This window comes from Nyctibius grandis, chromosome Z (genome assembly GCF_013368605.1).
Source record: "Nyctibius grandis isolate bNycGra1 chromosome Z, bNycGra1.pri, whole genome shotgun sequence".
In the NCBI taxonomy this organism is placed as follows: Eukaryota; Metazoa; Chordata; class Aves; order Nyctibiiformes; family Nyctibiidae; genus Nyctibius; species Nyctibius grandis.
The window spans coordinates 36,027,686-36,038,537 of record NC_090695.1 but is presented as its reverse complement, the minus strand read 5'-3'; positions in this window follow the sequence as shown (position 1 = coordinate 36,038,537).

The following is a 10,852-nucleotide window of genomic DNA, read 5'->3' as shown; positions in this document are numbered from 1 at the left end:
ATAGAGCACCCAAAGAGAATGAAGAGGTAGATGAAATATTCTATAAGCATCTGGGAGAAGTCACACGATCAGTAGTCCTTGTTCTTGTGGGGACTTCAACTTACTCGATGTCTGCTGGAAATACAATGCAGCAGAGAGGAAACAGTCTAGAAGGTTCCTGGAGTGTGTGGTCAATAACCTTCTGACACAGCTGGTGAGTGAGCAAACTAGGGAAGGTGCCCCACTGGGCCTCTTGTTTGCAAACAGGGAAGGACTTGTGGGTGATGAGATGGTTGGAGGCATCTTGGGCATAGCGATCACAAAATGATAGAGTTTTCAATTCTTGGAGAAGTAAGGACAGGGGTCAGCAGAACTGCTACCTTGGATTTCCAGAGGGCAGACTGGCCTGTTTAGGAGCCTGGTTGACAGAGTCCCTTAGGAGGCAGTCCTGAAGGGCAAACGAGTCTAGAAAGGCTGGACACTCTTCAAGAAAGAAATCTTAAAGGCGCAGGAGCAGGCCGTCCCTGTGTGATGAAAGATGAGCCATCAGGGAAGAAGAGTGGCCTGGCAGAACAGAGAGCTTTGGCTGGAACTCAGCAAAAAAAGGAGAGTTTATGACCTGTGGAAGAAGGGGCAGGCCACTCAGAAGGACTACAAGGATGTCGTGATGCTATGCAGGGAGAAAATTAGAAGGGCGAAAGCCCAACTAGAACTTAATCTGGCCACTGCCATAAAAGGCAATAAAAATTGTTTCTATAAATACATTAGCACAAGAGGAGGGCCAAGGAAAATCTCCATCCTTTATTGGATTTATCAATGATCTGGATGAGGGGATCAAGTGCACCCTCAGTAAGTTTGCAGATGACACCAAGTTGGGTGGGAGTGTTGATCTGCTTGAGGGTAGGAAGGCTCTGCAGAGGTACCTGGACAGGCTGGATCGATGGGCTGAGGCCAACTGTGTGAGATTCAACAAGGCCAAGTGTTGCGTCCTGCACTTAAGTCACAACAACCCCATGCAATGCTACAGGCTGGGGGAAGAGTGGCTGGAAAGCTGCCTGATGGAAAAGGACCTGGGGGTGTTGATCGATGACCGGCTGAATGTGAGCCAACAGTGTGTCCAGGCGGCCAAGAAGGCCAACAGCAACCTGGCTTGTATGAGAAATAGTGTTACCAACAGGACTAGGGAAATGATCGTCACCCTGTACTTGGCACCGGTGAGGCCGCGCCTTGAAAACTGTGTTCAGTTTTGGGCCCCTCACTACAAGAAAAACATCGAGGTGCTGGAGACAGTCCAAAGAAGGGCAACGAAGCTGGTGAAGAGTCTGGAGTACAAGTCTTATGAGGAGCGGTTGAGGGAACTGGAGTTGTTTAGCCTGAGGAAAAGGAGGCTGAGGGGACACCTTATTGCTGTCTACAGCTACCTGAAAGGGGGTTGTAGCGAGGTGGGTGTTGGTCTCTTCTCCCAGGTAACAAGGGATAGGACAAGAGGAAATGGCCTCAAATTGTACCAGGGGAGGTTTAGATTTGATATCAGGAAAAATTTCTTCACTGAAAGCATTATCAAGTATTAGAACAAGCTGTCCAGGGAAGTGGTTGAGTCACCATCCCTGGAGGTGTTTAAAAGACAAGTAAATGTGGTACTTAGGGATATGGTTTAGTGGTGGACTTGGTAGTGTTAGGTTAATGGTTGGACTCAATGATGTCAAAGGTCCTTTCCAACCAAAATGATTCTATGATTCTATGATTTTATGATTTATCAGTTGATGACATTTAAGACAAACCAGTCATGCCTGGAAACTACTTTGGGCTGTCTGTGACATTTGTTTCAGTGTTAGCCTTGAAATGGATTGGGTATGACTGGAGTGTGGTAATGGAGGGATATAAGCTCTTTAGAAAGAAAGGATGGGAAGACAGGGAAGAGGAGTTGCACTTTATGTGAAAGAGCAGCTGGAGTGCATGGAGCTCTACCTGGGTACGGATGAGGAGCCAACTGAGAGTTGATGGGTTAGGATTAAAGAGAGGACAGGTAAAGGTGGTATTATAGTGGGTGTCTGCTATAGGCCACCTGATCAGGAAGAACAAGTGGATGAAGCCCTCCATAGACAAACAGGAACAGCCTCATGTTTGCAGGCCCTGGTCCTCATGGGGGACTTGAACCACCCCAATATCTGCTGGAGGGACAACAGAGCAGAACACAAGCAGGCCAGAAAGTTCCTGGAGTACATTGAGGATAGCCTCCTCCAAGTAACAGAGGAGCCTATGAGGAGAGGTGGTCTGCTGGACCTCATACTCACCAACAATGATGGACTCATTGAGGATGTGAAGATGAACAGCAGCCTTGGCTGCAGTGACCATGACATGGTTGAGTTAATGATCCTTATGGCAGGGAGGAAGATGAAAAGCAAGCTCACTACCCTGAACTCCAGGAGAGCACACTTTGGCCTTGTCTAAGTCTGCTCAGAAGAGTCCTATGGGTTAAGGTCCTTGAGGGAACGGAGACCCAGGAAAGCTGGTTAATATCCAAGGATCACATTCTCCCAAGCTCAAGAGAGTTCCATTCCAATAAACATGAAGTCAGGAAAAAATACCAGGATAGGATGGATGAACAAAGAGCTCCTAGACAAACTCAGACACAAAAAGGAAGCATACAGGAGGTGGAAGCAAAGATGGATAACCTGGGAGGAATACAGAAATATTGACCAAGCAACCAGGGATGAAGTTAGGAAAGCTAAAGCCCAAATGGTATTGAATCTGGCCAGGGATGTCAAAGACAACAAGAAGGGCTTCTACAAGTACGCAGGCAATAAAAGGAAGACTGGGGAAAACGTGGGCCCATAGCTCAATGGTACGAGGGACTTGGTTACATAGGACATATAGGACATGGGAAAGGCTGAGGTACTGAATGCCTTCTTTGTGTCAATTTTTACTAGCAAGACTGTCCCAGAAACCATGGGGAAGGCCTGGAGCAAGGAAGATGTACCCTGGATGAGGTCAGGGAATACTTAAGCAAACTGGACATACATAAATACATGGGCCATGATGGGATGCATCCATGAGTGCTGAGGGAGCTGCCTGATGGAATTGAGAGGCAGCTCTTAATAATCTTTGATCAATCATGGGAATCATGACATTGGGAGAAGTGCCTGAAGACTGGAGGACAACAAATCTTCAAAAAATGCAAGAAGGAGGACCCAGGAAATAACAGGCCAGTCAGCTTCACCTCAATGTCCGGGAAGGTGATGGAGCAACTAAATGCGGGAACAATTTCCAGTCATGTGAATGACAAGAAGATGAGCAAGAGTAGTGAGTATGGATTCAAGGGGAAGTCGTGCTTGATCAACCTCATAAATGTCTGTGATGAAACGACTCGCCTGGTAGACAAGAGGAGAGCAGTGGATATTGTCTGCTTGGACTTCAGGAAGGCCTTTGACACTCTCTTCCATAAGATCCTCATAGACTAGCTATTGATGTATGGGCTGGAAACTGACTGAATGGCCAGACCCAGAGGCTTGTGCTCAGTGGAACAAAGTCTAGTTGGAGGCCAGTAACTAGTGGTATATCTCACAGGTCAATAGTAAGTCTAATATTATTTAACATCATTAATTATCTGCTTGATGGGGAAGAGTGTACTATCAACAAGGTTGCTGATGATACAAAACTGGGAGGAGTGGCTGATAGGGTCATGCTGCCATCCAGACGGACTTTGACAGGCTGGAGAAATGGGCTTTCAGGATCCTTGTGAAGCTCAACAAGGGGAACTGCAAAGTCCTGCACCTCAGGAAGAACAACCTTCAGGGGTCCACCCAGCTGGAAGCAACTTAGCAGAAAAGACCTTCAGGATCCTGGTGGACACCATTTTCAATATGAGTCAGCAAAGTGACTTTCCTACAAAGAAGGCAAATGTTATCCTGGGTTACGTTAGAGAAAGTATTGACAGCAGGTAAGGGAGGTGATTCCCTTTATTCAGCACTCGTGAGGCCATACGTAGAATACTGTGTCCAGTTCTACACTGTCCAGCACAAAAGAGATATGGAGCTACTGGAGACTGGCCAATGAAGGGCCACAAAGATGATAGACTGGAGCATCTCACCTATGAAGAAAGGCTGAGAGAGCTGGGACAGCCTGGAGATGAGAAGGCTCAGATGGGAACTTACGAATGTATATGAATACCTGAAGGGAGGGTGTAAACCCAGGCTGTTGTCAGTGGTGCTCAGTGACAGGACCAGAGGCAATGGGCACCAACTGAAACAGGAGGTTCTGTCTGAACATCATGAAACACTTTTTCATAGTGAGGTGACTGAGCACTGGCACAGGTTGCCCAGGGAGGTTGTGGAGTCTCCCAGCTTGGAGATACTCAAAAGCCTTCTGGACATGGTCCTGGGCAACCGGCTCTAGGTGGTCCTGCTTGAGCAGGTGGATTCGACCAGATAACCTCCAGAGGTTCCTTCTGATCTCAATCACTCTGTGATTCTGTGATAATGCCATTAATTTCACACAGTGCATCATTGTTATTACTGGGATATACATTCTTGTCATCAGCATTCGGCTCATGCATGTGGGATTTGTCTCCTAAAGCATGTTTTATAATACATGGTGGAATCATTTTTGTTATCTGCTCCATACAGCTAGCTACTCTGCACATGTCTGCCTGTTTTCAGCCTATCATGAATTCTGTGGCCACGTGTAGGCTACCAGTGAGGCTCATGAGCTTGGCACAAGAATGCTGTTTCTTTGCTGGAATGTCTGATGAAGAAATCTTTTTTAGAAGAGTATAAAGAACTCCTCTCTGACATATCTCGTTGCTTTTTGTCTCCCTCAGCTTGCCTAGTCCTTGTAATTATTTCTCAGCCCTGAAATCTGTTGTCTGGCATCCTCTGTGACATGCAGTAGTCTGTCTTGTCATAAACAGTACAGTCCCAGGTTGTTTCATGATGAAGCTTGCTTGCAAAGTCATTGTATTTTGCTAGAGTTTAAAGTACTGTAATGAAATTTTCCAGATTCACCCTTCTCTAGAAACCGTGAGGAAAAATGTTCATCCAAATGACAGGTGGCAGCATTATATAATGCTGCTTCTTAATTCATAAGGTTAAAGAGCAACACGTTATCCGCAGCCTATAGTCCTACCAAATACAGGAGAAAGCTGAATTGCTACTCAACTGATATGGTTTTCAGAACCTGTTGCTTTTTTAGAGTGCTGGAATCTGGTTTTCTACTTGATCCAGTCCTCAGTAATTTTAAAAATAAGTTGTCCTGGAACTATAACTGGTAATCAGGAACAAGAGGGCTTTGTATCATACTTACACTCTTTCACAAACTGTCTCTGATTCTATTTCAGAGCTCCTAGTAAATTTCCACAGTGAAATCATGACATTTTTTATTGTTTAAAGAAAAGAGTAATTCATAAGCCTGTTCTGAACAGTGTGACTTTCTCAGTTCTGAGCAAATCTGCCACCTGAAGTAAAACATTCCCTGGAAAAGCTTAGGAGGGGGAAAGGTAATGGAACAACTTGTTCTTGGTGCTGTCTCTAGGCACATCAAGGATAGGGGTATCATTAGGGGCACTCAGCATGGCTTCACCAAGGGGAAGTCATGCTTAACCAACTTGATAGCCTTTTATGAGGACGTAACCCAGTGGATAGATGATGGCAAAGCTGTGGATGTGGTCTATCTCGATTTCAGTAAAGCGTTTGACACGGTCTCCCACAGCATCCTCGCAGCTAAACTGAGGAAGTGTGGTCTGGATGATCGGGTAGTGAGGTGGAATGTGAACTGGCTGAAGGAAAGAAGCCAGAGAGTGGTGGTCAATGGGACAGAGTCCAGTTGGAGGTCTGTGTCTAGCGGAGTCCCTCAAGGGTCGGTACTGGGACCAGCACTATTCAATATATTCATTAATGAGTTGGATGAGGGAATAGAGTGCACTGTCAGCAAGTTCGCTGATGACACCAAACTGGGAGGAGTGGCTGACACAACGGAAGGCTGCGCAGCCATTCAGAGGGATCTAGACAGGCTGGAGAGTTGGGCGGGGAGAAATTGAATGAAATATAACAAGGGCAAATGTAGAGTCCTGCATCTGGGCAAGAACAACCCCATGTACCAGTACAAGTTGGGGACAGACCTGTTGGAGAGCAGTGTAGGGGAAAGGGACCTGGGGGTCCTAGTGGACAATAGGATGACCATGAGCCAGCAGTGTGCCCTTGTGGCCAAGAAGGCCAAAGGCATCTTGGGGTGTATTAGAAGGGGTGTGGTTAGCAGGTCAAGAGAGGTTTTCCTCCCCCTCTACTCTGCCCTGGTGAGGCCGCATCTGGAATATTGTGTCCAGTTCTGGGCCCCTCAGTTCAAGAAGGACAGGGAACTGCTAGAGAGAGTCCATCGCAGAGCCACGAAGATGATTAAGGGAGTGGAACATCTCCCTTCTGAGGAGAGGCTGGGGGAGCTGGGTCTCTTTAGCTTGGAGAAGAGGAGACTGAGGGGTGACCTCATTAATGTTTAGAAATATGTAAAGGGCAAGTGTCATGAGGATGGAGCCAGGCTCTTCTCAGTGACATCCCTTGACAGGACAAGGGGCAATGGGTGCAAGCTGGAACACAGGAGGTTCCACATAAATATGAGGAAAAACTTCTTTACGGTGAGGGTGACCGAACACTGGAACAGGCTGCCCAGAGAGGTTGTGGAGTCTCCTTCTCTGGAGACATTCAAAACTCGCCTGGACGCGTTCCTGTGTGATATGGTCTAGGCAATCCTGCTCCGGCAGGGGGACTGGACTAGATGATCTTTCGAGGTCCCTTCCAATCCCTAACATTCTGTGATTCTGTGATTCTGTAAATATTCCTCATCCCCTAGTCTCTGATGAGCCAGAAGTACACTTCCATTGGAGTGTTCATACATTGCATGGCTGCACATGGTGGAACATGATTCACAGAAAAATTATTTAAATTTGTAATGGGAAGTTGTAGTCTAGAAATGTGAGGAGGATCATAGTTGAAGAGATATTAAAGCTAATCATATCCTATTCCTCAACAGATCAATAGAACAGATGGTACCTTTGTACATTTTGCATACTGTGAGTGCCTGAAGCCATAGCAACATCCACCTCATGCTGGAAATCTATTTCTATCTCCACTGCTATTTTATCTTCTCTGAAAACTGTCATTTCAGTGTCCAGAATGCACACCTTAGAAAACCTGGACACTCACTCATTGCAGTGTATTAACCTATTTTATACTTCTGTCAATCACATATAATTTCATGAAAATCATCAGGCATATAGTAAACTGCATTGGCCCAGGCACGAAACCACTCTTGTCATATTTGAACAGTGTAAAGACAAGAATTCTTACAAAATATTTTCAGAACATAACCAATCTATGATTAAGGATCACAATTCACTAATAGTAAACTCAGAAATTAGTGAATTGTGATCACTAGTAATTACAGTTAGTAGTGATTTAGTCACTAGAAATCAACTGACAAATGGGTTTGGTACCTTAACTCATAGGTGATCAAATTAAGAGTGTTGAAAGAGGCTGACTTTCCACATGGAAGAAATGAGCTCTCTCCAAAAATCAGAAAGGTACTCTTAAAGACAAGATCTCACATCCTTTTCATTCCATCTGTCTGACTTTAAACCAAGCATAGATCAGTTATCTTTGAAAATCATCAAGTACTTTCTTTATTGAAATGTTAATGAAGATGACTCATAGTGCTCTTCTGAGGGTCTACAGAGTTCATGAATGTATTTCCTTTTATTTGACTGAGTTTTAGAACATTTCGGTGTGCTGGGAGTTTTGCAAAGGGTGTAGTGGGACCTATTCTTTGCTGAGATCGGTCTGGGGCTCAAATAGAAGAGTTAAAGACTTGTGAATTTTCACGCTGTTTTCTGCAATCCATGTTTAGAACAAATAGTGACGTATCAGCTCAATTGAAAATTATATATTTTTTAGAAAACTGGCTGTTGTCGCTAGACACTGATAAATATACTTTTGGCATTGATGGAGGTACTAACATCCTATATCCATTCAACATTAATTTCTGAACATTTCAAAGGCATAGGTGAATAAATTTTCTTTAATATTCATTTTTTTGTGTCTAGATGGTAAACTTCAAATCAATTGGCAAAGCCCCAATCTTACCACTGTCAACTCTTTCTAAGGTGAAATTTAATGCAAAACCAAAAGCGGATGAAAGACAATATTTAAATACATGCTTATATTAAATTGCATTTTATCAAGAGGCCACATTCTTTTGTGAACTGAAATTATTTGAACTGTGTTGTGTTGACAGTCTGCATTAATCATTGTTTTCTCAAGTATACTCTTTGGAATCTTTTTTCCTAATAAGTTAGTTCCTATGTACAAATAATTTTCACACAGAAACTAGAAGTAGTTTGAAGTCTATTTCCTTTAAAATATGTTAATTTATCACAATTGAAGCTAACTATTAAACAATGAGAGAAAAAGAGGAAAATAATTCCAGATTTATTTTTGCTTTTTTTTTTTCTTCGAATGGGTTAGCCAAATGTTGTGGATAAAAAAAAATAATTGTCTTACGTAATTACAATTGCAGTTGATGTCTATTAAGATTGCTTTAAAGGACTTCTGAACTAATAAGTACACAGGCTTCAGGATATTTAAAACTTTATTTTTATTAACGGTCTTAGTTCTGGTAGAATCACGGAATCATAGAATGGTTTGGGTTGGAAGGGACCTTAAAGACCATCTAGTTCCAACACCCTTGCCATGGGCAGGGACACCTTCCATTAGATCAGGTTGCACAAAGTGTCATCCAGCCTATCCTTGAACACTTCGAGGGAGGGGGCATCCACAGCTTCTCTGGGCAACCTAGCTCTGGGAAGCTTCAATCAGATACTGCTATTCTCCATTGCACTGTGGTAAAATTGTCAAAGTGCAAAATTACTCTTTAAAATGTTGGGAAAAAAATGGAAATGGGAAAATTCATTCACTTTTGGGGCTTTGTGGTAGTATTTTCTGTGCTTTTAGAAAAGTAATTTAGATAACTGATTTATGTGATTTTTATTTTTTATTTGTATATTTACATAATATTATTTATATACTTTAAGAAACAAAAAAGGAGGTCTTCTCATGAGAAATTTACAATCACTTTCTTTTTGACAGGTATTTTTTTTTCTCTCTTCTTTTGCTCTTTTATATATTGAAACAGTGATTTTCATATCCTTACTCCTTTCCAAAAGATTATCTTTCTCAATTCATGGTATAAACATGGATTTCTTTGCTCTCTTTTGGGAGACCTTCATGTTTGTGAAATATCTTGTCCAAGTCTCTATCAAAAATTGATCTGCATTGAGTAACACCTCTTCAGAACCAACATCCATTGCAATATTTATTTATGATGTTTTTATGTCATGTTTGCCATGTTGTTATAGCATTTTTTATTTCCAACATATTTTATTCAAGTATTTTTTGAATCTGTGTTTTCTTTTTATACACCCAGTACCTTTACCATAATTATGCAAGAAATTCAGATAAATATATGTGAGGACTGGAAGCAAAAAATGTAAAAGTCAAGAATTTTGTCTGCACTATTATTTAGAGACTATTCTTGTCTAGAAATAAATAACAGTAGTGGGATGTTATGCCACTACTACAAGCATCCAGATCTTCACTAATGGATCATACTGTGCTACCTTTGCTAGCAGGTAGAGTCTAGTAAATATCACTTTTAAAGGTAGATTTTTCAGTTAACTCTTGTATTGTGTGAGATGTCTGTATTTCTAATGTTTAATTATGGTTTTAGTTTACAGTTATTTAAAAGCTGCTTTTTATTAAAGGAAATCTATCTGATAATCTTTTCTTTATAACAAAAAGGTAATATTTCCTTCATCATGCACAGATTTTATAGGTTAATTAAATGGCTGTATCATTCAAAGTAGTATTATTATATGTATAAAAGTATGAAGTACAGGAAAAAATATCCTGATCAAACTTTCCAATAACTGATTAGTTTCACAAAACTGTAGTGAAAAGTAAAATAAAGAAATTGTGATGAACTTGCTTGAATGTACCATGGGAGTATGTCCATTTAGTGATGTGTGATATGTATAGTGGCTCAGATGCTTTTATTTCTGCCATTAAAATTGGGAATACTTACATGCAGTGTACTTTTTAAAGCATATGTAATTCTGCAGCTTATTTTGAAATAAGAAAGTTGGCTTGCTAAATCCTTTTTGTAAAAGCACATGAAATTGAACTAGCATCTCCTTACAATATAATGGAAATCCACCAAAATAATCTATCTGATTTTCTCACATATTTACGGAGTGAACAGTTACAAGTGTTTTTGATATTAGCAAAGAAGTAAAGTACACATATAACATACCCATATAGTGTTATCACATTTCTCTAGTATAGTGCTTCTTCATATTATCACAGAGGTTTTTATTTTTATTTTCTCTGAAGGAAAGCGACATGTTGAAAATTCTAAATGAGCTAACATGCTAAATGCCTGAGTCAGTGGAAGAGTGTTCTGTGTCAAAGGAAGGGATTTAGGGACCCCTATAAATCAGTAGTGGAAGGAGGGAAAGTTGTGGTCAGGGTTGACTGAGGCTGCCTTAGACAACAGTAGATGTTCTACAAAATATAGGGGAAACAGCTGAGACCAGGAATGAATTTCAAAGAGGCGAAAGCATAAGTAAACCTCATCATGAGTGTGAATACAAATCAGGAGAGAAATGGAGTGCTCCAGGGCAGATGTTACTGAAGTCTTGTGAAGAGGAAGAGAGGGAGGAGGAGGAGGTGCACGTGGGAGAGAGGGGTGTTTTTAGCCAGATGAGGCAGAATAGAGAGGGGAGAGTTGCATCTGATGGAAACTACGAAGTCGTAAATGTTAAGAAGAGAGA